The following is a 17,191-nucleotide window of genomic DNA, read 5'->3' as shown; positions in this document are numbered from 1 at the left end:
CAGAGCCACCAGGGAACTCCTTCATCTCAAATACTAATCAAATCTTCACACAGACCACTGCAAAAGTTTCAGCTATGGCAGAAGAGAGGGAGCAAGGACAACTTTTGATGGGACACTCAAGGTGGCCAGGAGATCAGAGAAGGTCACACAGGACAGGTGGCTTGGCTTGAAGCATGGGTTGCCCTAGAGTCACTGGGATGCAGATCTAGATAAAAATACCAGGGAACGAGAGTGAAGAGTAGGTGCAAAGACCCTGCACAAGGCTTCAGCAAGGATGAGGCACTGAAAAAAACACATGGCTGGAGAGATTGGCTTCCCAGTGGCATGAAAATGGATTCACACCAATAAAAATTCACTCTCCTCTTAACCGTGGAGGGCACAGCTCTCTTGGAGACAGAGGCCAAAGGCCCATGTAAAATGCTGGCTTTTAAAATGGGCATTTTTGGAGTTCCTGTTGTGGCGCAGTGGTTAATGAATCCGACTAGGAACCATGAGGTTGCGGGCCTTGCTCAGTGGGTTAAGGATCCGGCGTTGCCATGAGCTGTGGTGTAGGTCGCAGATGTGGCTCGGATCCTGCTTTGCTGTGGCTCTGGTGTAGGCTGGCGGCTACAGCTCTGATTGGACCCCTAGCCTGGGACCCTCCATATTCCATGGGAGCCGCCCAAGAAATGGCAAAAAAGACCAAAATAAATAAATAAATTAATTAATTAATTAATTAAATAAAAATAAAAATAAATAAAATGGGCATTTTTTCCAAGTTCTTTATTCAGACCTTTGGCCAATAACTAGTGTTTTGGATTGGTCCCTGCATCTCAAAATTCTGGCTGGAAGGAGCTAAAATTGGATATTTTTCCTAAGTGTTGGTCCAGAAAGGTTTAGAAAAGCGTAAACAACAAACAAACAAACAGAAAGAAAATCCAGAGGTTCTGACCATCAAGTCCTGTTTTAGGAGTTCTCTGAAGTGCAGATGCCTGCTTAAAAATTTGCATCTAGGAGTTCCCACTGTGGTGCAGTGAATTAGGGATTTGGTGTTGCCACAGCTGTGGTGTAGTTTGCAGCTGCAGCTGTGGCTGGGATTCAATCCCTGGCCTGGGAACTCCATATGCTGTGAGTGCAGTTAAAAAAAAAAAGAAAAAAACTTGAATGAACACAAAAATAGTATCTAGAGTGTAAAATTTGCTATCAGATGCTATGCCGCTGATGGATGAGCCTTTTTTCTCATCTGTTATAAGCAGGTATATCTTTTCTTGGTCGCCTAGCAGTTAAAGGATCTGGCATTGTCACTGCTGTGGCTTGGGTTTGTTCCCTGGCCTGGGAACTTCCAAATGCCATGGACATGAAAAAAAAAATTTGGACCTACAAGTGAACTTATTTACAATACAGAAACAGACTCCCAGACATAGAAAACAAACTTAAGGTTACCAAAGAGGAATGGGGGTGGGAGGGATAAATCAGGAGTGTGGGTTTAATAGATACACATCTTGCGAGTTCCCGTTGTGGCTCAGTGGTTAACAAATCCGACTAGGAACCATGAGGGTGGGAGTTGGGTTCCTGCCCTTGCTCAGTGGGTTAAGGATCCGGCGTTGCCGTGAGCTGTGGTGTAGGTTGCAGACTCGGCTCGGATCCTGCGTTGCTGTGTCTCTGGCATAGGCCGGCAGCTACAGCTCCGATTGGACCCCTAGCCTGAGAACCTCCATATGCCACAGGACCGGCCCTAGAAATGGGAAAAAAAAAAGACAAAAAAAAAAAAAGATACACACCATTATATATAAAATAGATAAACAAAATGTACTGTAGAGCATAGGGAATTCAATATCTTGTAAGAAAATACAATGGAAAAGAATATAAGTTCATATATACGTACATATATTTAAATATACCTGAATCATTTGCTATACACCTGAAACTAACATACTATTGTAAATCAACCATAGTTCAATTTTAAAACAATAAATAAATAAATAAATTTGGATCAAGAAGGGTTTACCAAGTAAAACTAGGGAGAAAGGGAAAGTCAGGTTATCCTGTCACCATTCTCTTCTAGGGAGAACGTTAGATAATGTTTCAAAGAATGAAGCAAATTATGACTTTTTTTTTCAATTTATATTCTACCGAACAAAACCTTCTGTCCAAAAAGCCTTTCTTTTTTTCTGTCAAAGAGGGCATTTTGGTGGAAAGAAATTACCAGACTGTGAAATTTCATTGATTTCAAAAATCCAGGTTAAGTTCAGGGTCAAGATTTACATTTTCTCTCATTGCGGTGTCTTCGGAGTGAAGGGTGTGATTAGAAAAGCTGAGCCATGGTGGGTGGTGAGGACACAGCCTTGGGATCCTGTAGCTTTTTTAGAGCTTTGCTTTGGCCATGGAACGGGGGCGTCATTATATGACATGTGACAGTACAGAGTTAGATTGAATATAGTCAGGAAAACCAGGGCACAGACCAAGAGGAAGAAATCCATTCACCTGCTGGTTTGATAATACTGAGACCCTTCTGCGGCTAAGACACCAGTTTATGTACTTGGAACAGCAGACAAGTTGGGCTCTTTCTCCCCACAGAACGCGTATCTTGTAGGAGAGAGAGAGAAATCTATGACATGCTCTCAGATTTTGAAAAGACAGTGCTGTGAAAGAAACTGAGCCCTGAGCCATCACTCGGTACCATGTGTGCATGGAAGGGAACCGCTTCCCATAGTGAAGGCGTGAGACAACATTTAAGCTGAGAATTGATGCATAAACCCAGCTCCCCCTGGGTAACAGGTTTCCAGACCAAGAGAACAGTAGGTGCAGAGATCTGAGAAGATGCAGACAGCAGCTCTGTCTCCATCCTGCTTGGTCTTGAGAACTAGAAGGATGCTAGTGTGTCTGCAAGACAGGGAGTGCACAGGAAGCAATGAGGATGGTTGCCAGCCTAGGATGGTGAAGGCAGGGGAGCGGGCAGCGGGTGAGGGCTCTGGAGGGTTTTAAAGTGGAGAGCAGAAATCCCTGAATCATAGCGAAGATTGGTAGCATCACCGTGAGAAAAGGGTTTGGGGGAGGACGTTTCATCAGAAAGCTGCAGCCTACACCACAGCCACGGCAACACCAGATCTGAGCCTCATCCTCGACCTACACTGCAGCTGGCAGCCGCCCTGGATCCTTAACCCACTGAGCACGGCCAGGGATCAGGGATCAGACCCAAATCTTCACACAGGTCAGGTCCTTAACCTGCTGAGCCACAATGGGAACTCCAGGGCTCATCTTGATTACATCTGCAAAAACCCTCTTTCCTTAGGACGCCACAATCTGAGGTTCTAGGAGGCTATGGATTTGAGGGGAGACACTATTTAACCCAGTGTTCTACAAATCAGGGCTTCTTTTCCAGAGCTGGTTTGCCAGTACATCACCAGCTCCATCTCCCCAGAGCTACTAGGAGGGAGGAGCCCTGCGTGCACATAGAGGTGACAAGCTAATCACATCCTCCTTCATGTCCTCCTGTTTCTGCTCTCACTACCCCACTCCGTTATGGTGCCCCCTTGAAATGAACCATTGCAAAATCCATCACTCGCTCCCAAATCTTCATCCCACATTTTGCTTCCTGGAACTCAATCTGAGACAGAAGACCAAGAGTTCCCTGGTGGCCTAGCAGCTAAGGATCCGGCATTGTTACTGCTGTGGCTCAGGTCACTGTTGTGGCATGGCTTCGATCTCTGGCCTGTCATACTGCAGGCATGGCCCTCCAAAACTTTTTTCAAAGAAAAAAGACGTAAAATCAGCAGGATTTGCTAATAGATTATACCTAGGGTTAAGAGAACAGAAAGACTCTGGGATTTTTTTTTTTTTTTTTAATTTAGGGCCCCACACATGGCATATAGAAGTTCCCAGACTAAGGGTCGAATTGGAGCTATAACTGCTGGGTTACACCACAGCCACAGCAATGCCAGATCCGAGCTGCATCTGTGACCTACATCACAACTCATGGCAATGCCAGATCCTTAACCCACTGAGCGAGGCCAGGGATCGAATCCTAGTCTTCATAGATACTAGTCAGGTTCATTACCACTGAGCCACAACAGGAACTCCTTCTTGCATCTTTTTGCTTGGTGTAAATGAAGTGCCTTATTGCAGTGGAATCCACGATCAGCTCCCACTCAGGAAAACAGACACAAATTGTAGCAGACCCTGCAGTTACATAAAAATGTTGGAGTTTCCTTTGTGGCTCAATAGGTTAAGAATCCAACCATGAGGATGAGGGTTCAATCCTTGGCATTGCTCAGTGGGTTAAGGATCTGGCATTGCTGTGGCTGTGGTGTAGGCTGGCAGCTGCAACTCCAATTCAACCACTAGCCTGGGAGCATGCTGGGAATATGCTGCAGATGTGGTGCTAAAAAGAAAAAAAAAAGTGAGGACTGGGATGCAAAGCAGTGTTTAAACACCAGGATTTTTCCAATAAAGGTCAGTCACTTATACTAAAAAAGAAAAGTGTAATCACCCAGAGTCAGAGATCAGAAGTAGCAAATAAGACCATCTTCCTCATTTCCACCTCAATGATTATTCGCTGTTTATATCTAGGGCACACGTGACCGCAAGCAAACATGGGAAAGTTCTAGAATCTTCTACTTCTTAATAAAGGACTTAACAAATAAATGACTTTATATAGTAAAAAAGCAAATGGGCCTCCAATTCAAACAAACTCAAGATAGGAAAACCCATTTCTGGTGGAATGGCTTCAAGGCCCCAAACTCATATGTGTAAAAAAAAATTTTCCTTTTTTTTTTTCCTATAACTGAAATTCACTTTTCTTATGAAGTTATTTACCTTGAGAGACGAAAAAACTCAGTTCTAAGCAATTCAGAGTTTCCTCCTTGCTCCCCAAGATGCAATGAATTTCCAACAGGTAAAAGTAGTGCCTTGAATTGATCCTGAGAGTGGGGGATGGGAATGATACTTCCTGGGGCCCTCTGTCTGCATCGGCATCTGCTGGGCATTTCTCATCCCAGCACAACACTCCAGCTCATGTTTAACTTTCTTTCAGGCTGCTCTAGGGTTTCCCAGGTTCACTCCAGTAGTCTCACCCCTTCCCAGGTCTGAGGAAAACCTGGCAGTCTTATTGAAGACCAGTCCCCATTTCCAGGCTACTCCCACATGCATCAAAATCCACTGCAATTGGAGTTCCCGTCGTGGCACAGTGGAAACAAATCCAACTAGGAACCATGAGGTTTCGAGTTTGATCCCTGGCCTTGCGCTCAGTGGGTTAAGGACCCAGCGTTGCCGTGAGCTGTGGTCTGGGTTGCAGACACGGCTCGGATCTGGCATTGCTGTGGCTGTGTGGCCGGCAGCTGCAGCTCCAATTCAGCCTCTAACCTGGGAACCTCCATGTGCTGTGGGTGCAGCCCTAAAAAGACAAAAAGACAAAAAGACAAAAAAAAAAAAAATCCTCTGCAATAAAACACTTTTTGGGGGGAGACAAGGGAATTTTTTTATGTAGGTGTTTAGGTATGTCCTTAACAGAAATTAAAGGATTGGAGAAAAACTAAGTAGCATGTTTTACAGACATGAGTTTAAATATTGAAATCTGTATTTGCTACATTTAATCTTTTTTAACATGGAGTTGATCAATGACCTTCCTCAAAGCTTTGAGCTACAAGAGGACTCACCAGAAGAGTCTTTTTTTTTTTTTGGCCCCACCCAGAGCATGCAGGGATTGAACCTACACCACAGCAGTAACCAGAGCCACAGCAGTGACAACATTGCGTCCTTAATCCACTAAGCCACCAGGGAACTCTCAGAACAATCTCTAAAGACCAAACAGAGGTGCTATGTTTTGAATGTGATTTTGCTCTACACACACTATTTGGGAACATATCAGTATGCGGAGCAATGTACACAGGGTTATGTGAGGCAGGGAGGAGGATAAGGTGGATTCTGGATAATCAATGTACATTGGCAGGTATATATACCCTTAGCTCAGTGCTCAGCGCATAAGATGTCCCTGGAAATCTCACCTGAATGAATGGACAAAAGGCAAAATGAGAACCAGTCCAGGTGAACCATTGACCCCAATGACTATTTGTTTTGGTAGTTTCAGGGCCAGGGACTGAACCTGCACTACAGCTGTGGCAACGCATACATAACCCACTGAGCAAGGTCAGGGATCAAACCCACATCCTCACGGACACTATGTAAGGTTCTTAACCCACTGAGCCACAACAGGAACTCCCCCACAATTGATTTTTTTGTTCCATATTTGTGTGACTCTTATACAGTATATCCCTTCTTCCTTACATCGGTCAAGGTGAAGATTCAAGAATCAACCTCATGCACATCTGATTCTGCCACTTGAATGGGTTGGAATGTACAATTCAATCCTAAAAGGAATCACTGTTTTGCACCAACTCTTAAATTCCATCACTATGCTTGATTGTGATTTCTTTTTCTTTTTTCTTTCTCTCTCTCTCTCTCTTTTTTTTTGCTTTTTAGGGCTGCACTCCCAAGACATATGGAGGTTCCCAGGCTAGGGGTCAAATTGGCGCTGTAGCCATCAGCCTGCACCACAGCCACAGCCACAGCAACAAGGGATCTGAGCCGTGTCTGTGACCGACACCATAGCTCATGTCAACGACAGATCCTTAGTCAGATTCATTTCTGCTGCACCACAATGGGAACTCCTGATTGTGATTTCAGTTGAGATTTATGACCCAAATAAATCTTCCTTGTTACTTGGAGTTCCCGCTGTGGCTCAGTGGTAAAGAACCCAACAACCATCCATGAGGACGTGGGTTCGATCCCTGGCCTCTTCAGTGGGTTAAAGGATCCGGCGTCACCATGAGCTGTGGTGTAGGTTGTAGACATGGCTCAGATCCCATGTTGCTGTGGCTGTGGCGTAGGCTGATGGCTATAGCTCTGATTCGACCCTTAGCCTGGGAACTTCTAAATGCCGTGGGTGTGGCCCTAAAAAAAGACAAAAAAAAAAATTCCTCCTTGTTACTTTAAAGGAAGACACACTGGTGCCTCAGGTTTACTGATAATAATAGTAATAACTACCTCCAGGAGTCTGAATAATGGCTCCCCAGAAGAGTCTACATTGTAATTCCTAGAAGCTGTGAAAACTCCACCTTACTTGGCAAAAGGGACTCTGCAGATGTGATTTACGTTCAGGGTCCTGAGATGAAATGATTACCCGGGGTCCTCCAAGTGGGTTCCATGGCATGGCCATGGTCCTTATAAGGGAAAGAGGGAGACAGAAGGGTCAGAGTCAGAGAAGAAGATTCACTGGGAGCAGGGGTCAGAGAAATACAAACAAAAGGTCATGAGCCAAGGAATGTGAGGCCACCTCCTGGAGGCAAAAGAAGAGAAAACTGGATCTTCCCCTACAACTTCCAGAAAGAACACAGCCCTGCCTACACCTTAATTTGAGGATTTTTGATCTCCAGAATTGTTTTAAAATTTTTGCATTGTTTTGAGCCATAACGTGTGTCATTTGTTAAAAAAGCAAAGGGAAACTCATACACGGTTTTGCAGGGTTGTTATGAAGACTTGATGCTGATAGTGAGAGGGCATTTGCTGACGGAAAAAAATGTACAGCATGAGAGTTGTCAGTTACGCTTTGTTGGGGGCAAAATGAGGACTGTAACCCGGGAGGGAGCGCCTCAGAGAGCTCTGAGAAACCGCACCAGAGACGCGGGGGAAGCTCAGGATATCTGTGATTTTGGCGAAGGGGAAGGTATGTGTAACCAGGCACACATTTTGCAGAAGGTCACTGCTGGTCTCAAGAAGGTCCTTGCTAGTCATGAGGAGCAGACACCTGTCACCATGAAGGATTTTAGTGCTTTTCTAGATCCTGAGGAGATGCAAGAACTGGGCTCATGAAATCTTCTCCTGAAACGATCTATCCGAAGACCTGTTCTGCCAGTTTTCCTAGAGCACAGAGGGCCTCACTCCTGATCTCCACCCTGAGCTCCTTTTTTTTGGGGGGGGGGGGGGTTGGGGGAGGGTGAAATTGCACACAATTAAAATTTTCTCAGTAATAAAGCAGTAAGTGCTGGAGTTCCCACTGTGGTGCAGTGTGTTAAGAATCCAGCTGCAGGAGTTCCCGTCATGGCTCAGTGGTTAACGAACCCGACTAGTATCCATGAGGACGTGGGTTCGATCCCTGGCTTTGCTTGGTGTGTTACAGATCCTGTGTTGCTGTGAGCTGTGGTATAGGTCACAGATGCAGCTCAGACCCTGCATTGCTGTGACCTGGGAATCTCCATATGCCACAGCTGTGGCCCTAAAAAGACAAAAGACATAAAAAAAAGAATCCAAATGCAGCAGTCTGGGTCACTGCAGATGCTCAGGTTCAATGCCTGGCCCTGGAACTTCCATATGCTGCAGGTGCAGCCATAAAAAATAATAACAATAAGTGCTAATTACTTGCTAGGTATCTTATGAAATATCAAGCACTGTTCTAGAGCCTAACTATCTACAAATACATTAAATTAAATTATTTAATTCTCATAAAAATCCTATGAACAAAGGTTAAAGGTCAGCAGCTGCACACACTCTTGATTCAGTCCTTGTTGAGGCGGATGGCAAATGCCCATCTCCTGTCAGCACATCGACAGCACTATGTCCTGGGTCTGTTCCAAGTCCTTTAAAAATATTAACCCATTTCTTCCCCACAGCAAACCTATGGTGTGAGTAGCAGTATTATGACAGCCACCTTTTTGCCTAAGAGAAAACTGTATCAACAAGAGCCCTCGCCTTTAGGGAGAGTCATCTAGCCCTTTAGGGGGCAGAGTCAGCCCTGGACAGCCTGGATCCAGCACCAAGCTCCCAACCACTGCTCCCCTCTGCCCCTCACAGACAGCAGCAAACCAGCAAACTACTTAGCGCCATGTGCCTGATACGTGTTCAATAAATGTGAGCTGTTACTGAGTTTTCCCTGATCTCTTGGAATCAGGGAGAGCTGAGGGAACAGTCAGTCACGGCCTTTTCTTCTGCCTGAAGCACAAAAGCAGCTTTCAAGAGCAGAGTCAGGAGTTCCCTGGTGGCCCAGAGGTTAAGGATCCACCACTATGGCTCAGACCCCTACTCTGTCTCGGGTTCGATCTATGGCCCCAGAACTTCTGCCTGCCTTGGGTGCAGCCAAAAAAGAAAAAAAACAAACAAAAAAAAAAAACAAAAAACAAAAAAACTGGGAAATAAATACAAGAAATTTTTTTTTTTTTTTTTTAAAGAGTGGAGTCAGGGAGTTACCCTTGTGGCTCAGCGGAAATGAATCTGACTAGTATCCATGAAGATTCAGGTTTGATCCCTGGCCTCACTCAGTGGGTTTAGGATCCGGCGTTGCCGTGAGCTGTGGTGTAGATTAAAGACGTGGCTCGGATCTGGCATTGCTCTGGCTGTGGTGTAGGCTGGCAGCTGCAGCTCTGATTAGACCCCTTGCCTGGGAACTTCCATATGCCACTTGTGGGGCCATAAAAAAAAAAAAAAAGAGAGAGAGAGAGTGAGGGAGAGTGGAGTCGGAGTTTCCGCTGTGGCAAAAGGGGATCAGCAGCATCTTGGGAGCGTTGGAACGCAGGTTCAACCCCCAGCCCAGCACAGTGGGTTAAGGATCTGGTGTTGCTGCTGCCTCGGCTTAGGTCAAAACTGCAGGTTGGATCTGATCCCTGGCCCAGGAACTCCATGGGGCAGTCAAAAAAGAAAAAAAGAAAAAAAAATGGCATCAAAACCCCAAACCTGTGGACTTAACTTTCACTCCCTCTCCTGAGCTGACAGATTCTCAGCTGCAGGTTGGGAGACATTCTGCAAAAAGCAGGTGTGTCTTTCAAACTGCCAGGCCACCTCCACCCCTCCCCGCTGCCCTGGGCATAAATTAGGAAAATTGAGCCCATTGGGAAAGCTCTTAAGTTCCATTTCAATTCTGAAATAAAACTTCTGAACAGCCAGAAAAGGGGGGAAAAAAAAACACATAGGCTTTAGGAAGAACCCTCCTTCTTCTTCTTCTTTTTTTTTTTTTTTTTGTCTTTTGTCTTTTCGAGGGCAGCGCCTGTGGCATATGGAAGTTCCCAGGCTAGGGGTCTAATCGGAGCTGTAGCTGCCAGCCTACGCCAGAGCCACAGCAACGCGGGGTCCAAGTAATGTCTGCAACCTACACCACAGCTCACGGCAATGCCGGATCGTTAACCCACTGAGCAAGAGCAGGGATCGAACCCAAAACGTTATAGTTCCTAGTTGGATTCCTTAACCACTGCGCCACGACGGGAACTCCCCCCTCCTTCTTCTTGAGCATCCAATGAGATTACCTTTCCTACCAGCCATCAAACAACCCTTCCCCCCATCCCTCAGGGCCACTAAGGACCCCAGACTGCTCTGGTCAGGTGGGTCAGCACTGGGTCACCAGATGGAGAGGGAGTGAGAAAAGAACTGGGGAAGCCGGTGGCTCTGTTTTCTAGACTGCTCCCTCTGGAGGTGTCTGGGACTCTTCTGTGGGTGCAGAGGCTGTGCAGAACACACCCAGGCAAGCTGCCACTCCTGCTCATGCCCGCAACCACAGGATGATAACACAGAACCCCCTGTAACTGCTTCCTGTTCCAAAGTGCTAAGGACAGACTATGCATTGGGCAAGTACAGGTGCTGGATTAGTTGGTTGGTTGGCTTTGGTTGTAACCACGGCATATGGAAGTTCCTGGGCCAAGGATCAAACACCATAGCAGTGACAACACTAGATCTTTTAAATGCTAGGCCACCCGGGAACTTCCAGAAGCTGGGATTTGGGTCTGGCTGTCCCAATAGGATTGAGAGGACATGGAATTCTAACCATAGATCCAGCAAAGGGTGATGGGGGACCCCATACAGCTCAAAAGCCAGACACCCCTAGATTAAAAGCCTGGCTCAGTTATTTCCTAATTCAGCAGGACCCTTGGAAAGGGGGACAGAGATTCTGTCCTTATCTCCTCTTGGGGGTCCTATGCTTTGCACATAGCAGCCTCTCAATAAATATTGTTCAATGTATGAATAGATAGAAGACATTTCTCAGTGCTCTTCAACCAGCACTGGCTAATAAAAATATAATGAAATTATATGTAATTTTTAATTTTCTAAAAGCCACATTTTAAAAAATTAAAAAAAAACCTGAAATTAATTTTAATATATTTTATTTAATTTGATTTACCTAAACTATCTATCATCTTTTGACATGCAATCAAAGAAACTTTTTTTTTTTTTTTTGTCTTTTTAGGGCCGCATCTTCAGCATATGGAAGTTTCCAGGCTAGGTAGGGGTCAAATCAGAGCTGTAGCCTCTGGCCTACACCACAGCCCACAGCAACGCTGGATCCTTAACCCACTGAGTGAGGCCAGGGGTCAAACCTGCATCCTCATGGATACTAGTCATATTCGTTTCTGCTGAGCTACGACGGGAACTCCAAGAAAAAAAATCTTAATGGGAAAAGAATCTGAAAAGGAATTGCTGTAGGAATACGCATAACTGAATTACTTTGCTGTACTCTTGAAAACAATGCAACATTGTAAATCAACTCCACTTCAAGAAAACTTTTTAAAAAATAAAAAAAAATCTTTTCAGGAGTACCCGTCGTGGCTCAGTGGTTAACAAATCTGACTGGGAACGATGAGGTTGCGGGTTCAATCCCTGGCCTTGCTCAGTGGGTTAAGGATCCGGCATTGCCGAAGCTGTGGTGTAGGTTGCAGAAGCGGCTGGGATCCCGTGTTGCTGTGGCTCTGGCGGAGGCCGGCAGCTGTAGCTCCAATTAGACCCCTAGCCTGGAACCTCCATATGCCGAGAGAGTGGCCCTAGAAAAGGCAAAAAGACAAAAAAAAATATATATATGTATATTTTTCCAGTTTTCTCAAAAAAAAAAAAAACCTTAATGGGAAAAGAATCTGAAAAAAAAATGGCTATACATATATGCATAACTGAATCACTTTGTTGTACACCTGAAACTAATATAACATGGTAAATCAACCCTACTACAACAAAACTTTAAAAAATGAAAAAAAAAATTCAGTTTTATCAAAAAAAACCAAAAACAAATTCTTAATGGGGAAAGAATCTGAAAAGGCTCAGCTCTATGTATAGTTATCATTGAATCACTTTGCTGTACACCTGAAACTAACACACATGGTAAGTCAACTCTACTCCAATAAAATTAAAAAAAAAAAAAACCTTACTAACTAGCCCTAACCTCCCATTAGTTTCCTCCATATATTCACCTTCCCACAATGTGCTGCCTCTAGAAGCACAAAGTCCTCTTCCTTTGTTTTATCACTTCTATACACAATGCCTGTCTTTTTTGTTAAGATGCTCTGTAAGCCCAAGTTCTTATCATTGAGCTCTTCCTCGTTCCAGTGCAGTGCACACACTCATCAACCTCTTTGCTTTTCTCTCCCTCCTCTGTCTTCTCTCTGTCTGGTTTTCAGCACTCCCTCCAATGAACCTAGACATCTGCCTTCACGTCCCAGCTGCTCCCGACCCCAGTCTGTGCACCCAGGTCTGAATGTTTAAGCGAGCCCACATAACGAGGGCTTTTTGTCTGATCCAACCTGTGTCTGCATTTCCAAAGAGCTTGCTTTATGACTTCCAAAGAGGTGCCTGTGTAGCTCAGTGAATTCTCTTCATTTGGAGCAATTTCATGAAAAAGTAGACATTTCTAATGCAACAGTGAGAATAGATCAGAGGGGACAAAGGCGAACGGCAGCCCACAGCTCTCTGTTCTCATTAGCTGAGCCTGTTCTGCAGCTTCCAAGAGGTCATTCGCTCCTGTTTGGTCCTGACTAATTTCCGTCTCTTCCCAATTGAAGAGAGTAGCCTGGGCTGTGGGTTATTACTTATCACTGAGGAGAAGTGAGACGGGAGAATGTCAGGCAGTTCGGACTTGGGGAGCAGAGAGAGAAGGATGCTATTTAATGCAAATTCAGGGATGCGGAAGAATTTCTCTCCCCACTATTTCTTCCCTGCTTCTTTGCTGGATTCGTATAGGGACCAGTTACTAACTGGCAAAAGAAGAAATATAAATAATCAACATCTTGAAAATGGTCAAATGATTGCCAACAAAAGCAGTCCATCATTTGTCATCTTCCAAACTGGCAATGATTATTGCTGCAATTGTCTTACTGAAGTGGCTCCGAGTAGGGGAGGGTGTGGGCAGAGAGAAATGACACCACACTGGCTGGTGGGTGTTTAAACATTAGAAACGATCTGGAGAGCAACTGGCGACTTTTAATTTTTTTATTTTATTTTATTACTTTTTTTGTCTTTTTATCTTTTCTAGGGCCACTCCCCGGGCATATAGAGGTTCCCAGGCTAGGGGTCCAATCGGAGCTGTAGCCACCGGCCTACACCAGAGCCACAGCAACTCCAGATACAAGCCCCGTCTGCGACCTACACCACAGCTCACGGCAACGCCAGATCCTTAACCCACTGAGCACGGCCAGGGATGGAACCCTCAACCTCATGGTTCCTAGTCAGATTCGTTAACCACTGAGCCACGATGGGAACTCCTGGCAATTTTTTAGAATGTGGATGAGCTTTCCCAAACATGGATTAACTACCAGAGAAAAGCAGACATAGAAAGAAAAGCAAGAACCAATAAAGGGGGAGTTCCCGTCGTGGCGCAGGTGTTAACGAATCTGACTAGGAACCATGAGGTTGTGGGTTCGATCCCTGGCCTTGCTCAGTGGGTTAAGGATCTGGCGTTGCCGTGAGCTGTGGTGTAGGTCACAGACGGGGCTTGGATCTGGCTTTGCTGTGGCTCTGGAGTAGGCCAGTGGCTACAATTCTGATTGGACCCCTAGCCTGGGAACCTTCATATGCCACAGGTGCGGTCCTAAAAGACAAAAATACCAAAACAAAAAATAATAGTAATAAGAGAGTCCATCTCATGGAAACATGACATACTTATTTTTTGAAATTTTACTGAAGTATAGTTGGTTTACAATGTTGTATTAATTTCTGATCTACTGCAAAGTAACTCAGGCTGCACCTTCAGCATATGGAAGTTTCCAGACTAAGCGTTGAATTGGAGCTGCAACTGCCAGCCTTTGCCACAGCCACAGCAACACTGGATCTCAGCCGCATCTGTGACATACACAGCTGCTCATGGAAACACCGGATCCTTAACCACTGAGCGAGGCCAGGGATCCGATCCACATCCTCGTGGATACTAGTCAGGTTCTTAACCCATTGAGCTACAATGGGAACTACAGTATATATATTCTTTTTCACATTCTTTTCCATTGTGGTTTATCACAGGATGTTGAATGTAGTTCCTTATACTATACAATAAGACTTTTTTTTTTTTTTCTTTTTTGGCCTCACCTGCAACATGTGGAAATTCCCGGGCCAGGGATCAAATCTGAGCCACAGCTGCAACCTACACCACAGATGCAGCAATGCCGGATCCTTAACCCACTGCACCACAGTGGGAACTCCAGGATCTTGTTTCCCATCCTATATATAATAGTTGGCTTCTGTTAATCCCAAACACCCAATCCATCCCTCCCTCACCCTCTCCCCACTATACATGTCAAAAATACCCACCCTCGGGAGTTCTCATCGTGGCTCAGTAGAAACAAATTTGACTAGTAACCATGAGGATGCAGGTTCGATCCCTGGCCTTGCTCAGTGGGTTAAGGATCCAGCATTGCCATGCGCTATAATGTAGTTCGAAGATCCGGCATTGCTGTGGCTGTGGTTTAGGGTGGTAGCTGTAGCTCCAATTGGACCCCTAGCCTGGGAACCTCCATGTGCTGTGAGTGTGGCCTTAAAAAGCAAAACAAACAAAACAAAAACAGACTCCCCCACTGAACACATTACTGAAGATGTAAACTGTGGATGAAAATGAGGGTGAAAACCCCAAAGATGTGGGACCCAAGAAATAGCAGAAGCAACATAAGCATCTACTGGACAGAAAACAGAGGTACTGCTGCTGTAAGTGGAGGAGGCAGACATTCAAATTCAGCAGGAAGTCTGTGCTTCACTGGGAAATGTCTGCAAGAAAAATGGAGGGATTTATTTCAGGAAATGGAATGGGGAGAAAACTGGAAATTTTGGGTTTTATGATGTATGTGTACAGCTTTTTAAGTGTCCGTCATAGTTCAATAAAGTGTGTTTAAAAAATAAAGAAACGAAGGAGTTCCCTCTGTGGTGCAATGGGTTAAGGATTCACCATTGCTACAGCTGTGTCATAAGCTGTGGCAGAAAGGAAGGATGGAAGGAAGGAAGGAGAAAGAAAGAAAGAAGAAAGAAAGAAAAGAAAGAAAGAAAAGAAAGAAAAAGAAAGAAAGAAAGAAAGAAAGAAAGAAAGAAAGAAAGAAAGAAAGAAAGAAAGAAAGAAAGAAAGAAAGGAAGGAAGAAAAGAAAGAAAGAAAGAAAGAAAAGAAAAACAGGTATTCACATAAAAACTTGTATGTGAATGTTCATGGCAGCACTATTTACAATAGTCAAAAGGTGGAAGTAACCCAAATATTCATACACAGATAGAGAAAATGGCACAAAATGGAATGCTGTACAGTCATGAAAAGAAATCAGATTCTGACACATGCTACAACATGGACAAACCTTGCAAATCCGATACTAACCGAAGGAAGGCAGATTCAGAAGGACCCATAATGTATGATTCCATTTAAATGAAATGTCCAGAATGGGGAAAGCCATAGAGACAGAAGGTAAGTAGTTGTTGTTTGGGGCTGAGAAGAATGGGGAAGAGAAAGCCAAAGGTTATGGGGTTTCTTGGGGGATAATGAAGAGGTAATGCAATGGATTGTTGGGGTACATATACACAATGCAGTAGGACTCAGCCATAAAAAAGAATGAAATAATGCCATTGGCAGCAACATGGATGCACCTAGAGATTCTCCTACTTAGTGAATTAAGTCAGAAAAGAAAGACAGATACCATATGATATCACCTATATCTGGAATCTAATATATGGCACAAATGAACCATATAGAAATAGAAAAGAAATAGACTCACAAACATAGAGAACAGAGTTGTGGTTGTCAAGGGGGAGGGGGAGGGAGTGGGATGGACAGGGAGTTTGAGGTTAGTAGTTGCAAACTATTCCATTTAGAATGGATAGGAAATGGGGTCCTGCTGTACAGCACAGGGAACCATATCCATTGTCTTGGGATAGAACATGATGGGAAATAATATAAGAAAGGGAATGTATATAGATGTATGACTGGGTCACTTTGCCAGCAAAAATTGGCACAAAATCGAACATCAACTATACTTTTAAAAAAAATTTTTTTCAACTCAAAAAATGATTGTGGTGATTGTTGCACAACCCTGTGGATATACTGAAAACCACTGGATTGTACACTTTGAAAAACAGAAGAAGGAGTTCCCACTGTGAGGTAGTGGGTTAATGAGCCAGCTCATCTCTGAGCAGGCACTGGTTCAATTCCCAGTTAAGGGTCACTGGGTTAAGGATCCGGCATTGCCGCAGCTGTGGAGTTAGTTGGTCAAGGGTGGGCTCAGATTCAGTCCCTGGTGCAAGAATGTTAATGTACCAGGGGCGTGGCCAAAAAAGGAAAAGAAAGAAAGAAAAAAAAGGGAGGGAGGGAGGAAGGAAGAAAGAAAAAGAAAAAGAAGAAAACCTGATTGGCTCAGGGCACCTACTAGCTGGGTGGCCGCTAGCAAATTCCTCAGGGAATTTCATCCTCAGTTTGCATCAGCTGTAAAATGGGAAGATGCCCAGCTTCAATGTCACGGGGACGATGTTCTCGTTGAATGCAGGTCAAACACTTAGCCCAGCGCCCAGCTGGTCTAAACAACTCAGAGGATGTTATTAGGAAAATTCTTCATTTCAACAATGAGGAATCACTCGTGTGTCCTTTTTTAGTGGGTTAAGACCAGATAAGAAGACGCTGAGGTGGGCCTCGGGAATATAGCCATGTCTGCAGGCTGCGAATTTTCTTTGAGGATCTGTGTTCAGCAAATTCTACCATTTTGTCTTTGTTCCCGGAAAGAAAGATTGAAGGGGCCGTCCGTCCTGCGGGATCTGTCAGACATCGGTGCCTGGCTGGTGCAGGTTGACAAGTGAAGCCCGAGCCTGCTCTCCTTGTTTCCACGTTGCCGGGAGCTTGCAAAGGGGAATCGACTGCTGGTTGATGTTTCCATTTTTTTGCAAATGATCAAACTTTGGTGTCTCTGGAGAGGAGAAAAATCAACCTCAGCTCTGTGCACCCTTGGCCCATACTGTAAACTCCGG

This window comes from Sus scrofa, chromosome 14, assembly GCF_054392235.1.
Source record: "Sus scrofa isolate SSC_HxYL_T2T_F1_AM1 chromosome 14, Sscrofa_HxYL_maternal_Yorkshire_Landrace_v2.0, whole genome shotgun sequence".
Classification (NCBI taxonomy): domain Eukaryota; kingdom Metazoa; phylum Chordata; class Mammalia; order Artiodactyla; family Suidae; genus Sus; species Sus scrofa.
The sequence above is the reverse complement of the archived record's forward strand: the minus strand, read 5'-3'. Positions refer to the sequence as shown.